At 38.1% G+C, this 4,202-nt stretch overlaps 1 pseudogene across 1 annotated transcript; it reads left to right on the top strand.

Annotated features, from left to right (window-relative positions):
- Positions 1 to 238: 238 nt before the first annotated feature.
- Positions 239 to 3,891, top strand: LOC149145484 ((+)-alpha-pinene synthase, chloroplastic-like; annotated as a pseudogene). The gene is made up of 11 exons (XR_016265151.1): positions 239 to 280; positions 379 to 673; positions 782 to 984; positions 1,055 to 1,167; positions 1,269 to 1,467; positions 1,559 to 1,653; positions 1,925 to 2,023; positions 2,114 to 2,329; positions 2,507 to 2,645; positions 2,755 to 3,003; positions 3,432 to 3,891. The product of XR_016265151.1 is annotated as a (+)-alpha-pinene synthase, chloroplastic-like (transcript).
- Positions 3,892 to 4,202: the final 311 nt, after the last annotated feature.

Genomic DNA, 4,202 nt, shown 5'->3' with positions numbered 1-4,202 from the left:
CCTACCAAGACTTTTTAAACCAAGATTCACCTAGACTTTTTAAACCAAGATTCAAGATTAGACAGAATAAGTAAGCATCCAAAGATTATAATGATAGTGGTCATAATGCTGATCCCACAACAACCTATTTTTCCTCCCACCTAGACTTTTTAAACCAAGATTCATAATATATTTTGGACTTGTTCAAGCTATTTTCATAATACAGGTGTTCGACATTAAATTCATTGAAAATTGTGACATGGGCGTAAACAATATCACTTTTGGTTGTTTTAAGATTGAAGTAATGTCAGCAATCCATCGCGAAGATCTATATATTGGCCATGGCAGTAGGGTTCTACAGCATAAGTTGTAGTTTGTTATCTTGATCTATCAGCATAGGCCAAAAACCAACACAAATGGCTCTGGTTTCTGCTGTCCCTGGTTTCTGCTGTCCCGTTGGATTCCAGACTGTCTGTGCAGAACGTTGTCACGTAATACTCATGAGCTCAAGGCTATCCATAGAACAGTCCCAAATCTTGGAATGTGCAGGGGAGGGAAATCCATAACACCTTTCATGAGCATGAGTTCGACCACCTCTGTTTCTAATGAGGATGGGGTACCAAGACGCATAGGTGGTCATCATTCCAACCTTTGGGACGATGATTCCATAGACTCTCTCTCCACGTCCTACGAGGTGGGTAACTACCTTCATCTGAATTTGAATTTTTTCTTTCTCCCTATTCGTTGTTCACAATTAGTACATGAATTAATTTTCTGCTCCAATTTACTGTATACGGTTCAGGCACCTTCTTACCGTGAATGTGCTGATAGACTTATTGGGGAAGTAAAAGATATCTTCAATTCAATGTCAGTGGAGGATGGAAAATCCATCAGTCCCGTCAATGACCTCCATCAACGTCTTTGGATGGTTGACAGCGTTGAACGGTTGGCGATCGATAGGCATTTCAAAAATGAGATAAAATCAGCGCTGGATTATGTTGACAGGTCAGCCCCATAGCCTTATCATCATATTTAATCTATGCTTTATATAACAAGAAAATTGTTTGCGCCGCAGTTATTGGAGCGAAAAAGGCATTGGACGTGGGAGAGAAAGTGGCGTGACTGATCTCAACTCAACCGCCTTGGGTCTTCGAACTCTCCGACTACACGGATATACAGTGTCTTCAGGTATATCGGGGTTTTATTAATTAATTACTTTTTGAACTTTTCATTATAACTGCCACTTACGTCCACACATTGGCTTATGGTACTTTATACATTGATACCAGATGTTTTGGAAAACTTCATAAACGAGAAGGGGCAGTTTACCTGCTCTGCCATTCAAACAGAGGGAGAGATAAGAGGCATATTAAATTTATTTCGGGCATCTCTCATTGCCTTTCCCGGCGAAAAAGTTATGGAGGAGGCAGGAATTTTCTCTCCAACGTATTTAAAGGTCGCCCTACAGCTTCTGGTCTTTCACAAGAGGTAAGGCTGTAATACCAGATCCGCTAATTAGCATTTTATTTCATAATTTGTTGCGATCTGTGTTTTATAAGTTCAAATTTGTGTATCGCAGGTAGAGTATCTTCTGGAATATGGTTGGCACACAAATCTGCCAAGAATGGAAACAAGAATGTACATCGACGTATTCGGAGAGGACACTATATTTGAGTAGGCTTGTCAATTTTATTTCCATATCTTGAAGACTACAATGTTTTTTTTTTTAATTTATGTGTAGTTGAATGCACAAATACTACTCGAATATGTTGAGAGAAATTCAAAATCTTATTATAAGGTCCGAACTGAGGATGGATGGATCTGAATATATGTTAATATTTTAGCGTTATTACGTTTGTATCTCTTCCTGGAAATCATTCTTTTCATAAGTTAGTATCTATGTAAAATTTCGAATTGATTAATCCTGCCGCAATTTTTGGTTTAGGACGCCATATTTGATGAGAGAGAAACTGTTAGAACTTGCAAAAGTGGAATTCAACATCTTTCACTCTATACAAAAGAGAGAGTTACAATCTCTCTCGAGGTGATGAGTTGTCATTGCATATCGTCTCCAAATTAATTGAATTTGAGTGCTGATAAATCAAGAAAGTAAAAATGTGAAGTTTATGTGTAGATGGTGGAAAGATTATGGGTTTCCTCAACTAACATTCGCACGGCATCGTCACGTGGAACACTACACTTTAGCAGCATGCATTGCAACTGATCCTAAACACTCTGCGTTCCGACTCGGATTTGCAAAAATATGTCATATGATCACGGTTCTCGACGATATTTACGACACCTATGGAACAATGGAGGAGCTCGAACTCTTCACAGCAGCACTTAAGAGGTGATAATTGCTTGTACCTGGAGAGACCTATTTTTTTATATATAATTCTTCTGGATTTTTAATACTAATCCTTCTCGATTTTAAAATAAATAACATTACTTTCAAATTAAGAATATGCATTCTACTAATCGAGTCAACTAATATTACCTTTGCATAAATTGTGTGTATAATGATCAGATGGGATCCGTCTTCAATAGAGTGTCTTCCAGATTATATGAGAGGAGTGTACATGGCGGTTTTCGACACCATAAACGAAATGGCACGAGAGGCACAGAAGATTCAAGGCCGAGACACAGTCAGCTATGTTCGACAATCTGCATGAACAATTATAATAATGCATACACGTCATGCAAATATTTCTTTGTGAGAATCTTCACCCAGTATGATCAGTTAATTTTGTTTCGCTTGCTCATTTTCCTGTCCAGTGGGAGGATTATATTGATTCGTATATGGTAGAAGCGAGGTGGATTTCGAGTGCTTATCTTCCGACGTTCGAGGAGTACATGGAGAATTGCAAAACCAGTTTCGGTTCTCGCATAATAACACTGCAACCCATGCTCACGTTGGGGTTTCCTCTTCCCCATCACATCCTGCAGGAAATAGACTTTCCATCGAAGTTCAATGACTTGATATGTGCCATCCTTCGACTCAAAGGGGACACTCAAGGCTACAAGGTATTACTAAGGGCGGAGAATAAGTAAGATGTTATAGGGTATTAAATGAGTGGGCTGCTCACCCTTTAATTTTGGTCATTCTAAAATCAAATGAAATAGTAAGCATATGCAGCCTCCGCTCATGAAACAGTAAACATGTGTAGCCTCCGCTCAGTTAACACCTTATATAGCAAATTGTAGATAGTGACCTTCCTCGTTCTTCTTAACCTCTTATACAAATCAACAAGTTTTAGATAGTGACATTCCTCATTCTTCATAACCTCTTATACAAACCAACAAGTTTTAGATAGTGACATTCCTCATTCTTCATAACCTCTTATTCAAATCAACTGGAATACATATGATAGCGACATTCCCCATTTATTAATTCTTTATTTCAATTTAAACTTGGAATACATATGATAGTGACATTGGGATTGTGAAAGCAGGCAGACAGGGCGCATGGAGAGGAAGCTTCGGCCGTATCGTGTTATATGAAAGACAATCCTGGAATAACAGAGGAAGATGCTATCAATCACATCAATGGTATGGTCTATGCGTTAACCAAGGAACTGAATTGGGAGTTACTTAGACCCGACAGCAGTGCTCCCATCTCTTACAAGAAGCCTGCGTTTGACGTTTGCAGAATTTTTCTTCACGGTTATAAAAACAGAGATGGGTTCAGTGTTGCCAGCATTGAAATAAAGAATTTGGTGACGAGAACCGTCTTTGAAACTGTGCCTATGTAACCACACCTGAAATGTACAATAAGTTCCTAAGTTCCTGATTTTGTTAGCTAAACCTCGGGGTTGCCTACGGATATCAGGTTCTTTTAGGTCAGCTAATAAAGACGTCCATATCGTCATAATCATATGGAGTAGGTGGTGGAGTTGATTGGGAGCATGGAAGATACCATATTGCATTATAAAATATAAAATATGTGGCTTTATCTTATAAAATATGTGCCTTCATGTCAATCTATTTTATGGGTTGTATTCGATATCACTTCGATAGAGTAGAGTGTAAGATAGTCAATATAGAGGAAGGGCTAACGCTTAAAGCACCTAAGTGCTAGCACGAGATTTGAATTTGGAAGGCGAATTTATTGGCAAAAAGGTTGATTAAGCGTGAACAAAAGAACAGAACCAAATTAAAATAAACTCATAATAATGTATCATTTATATAAATATGAGTGTTAATCTACTTTGTTTTGAACTTTT

This window comes from Pinus tabuliformis, chromosome X, assembly GCF_031772625.1.
Source record: "Pinus tabuliformis cultivar Carrire ecotype Pingquan chromosome X, CPIR1, whole genome shotgun sequence".
Classification (NCBI taxonomy): domain Eukaryota; kingdom Viridiplantae; phylum Streptophyta; class Pinopsida; order Pinales; family Pinaceae; genus Pinus; species Pinus tabuliformis.
This window is presented reverse-complemented; position numbering and strand designations above follow the sequence as displayed.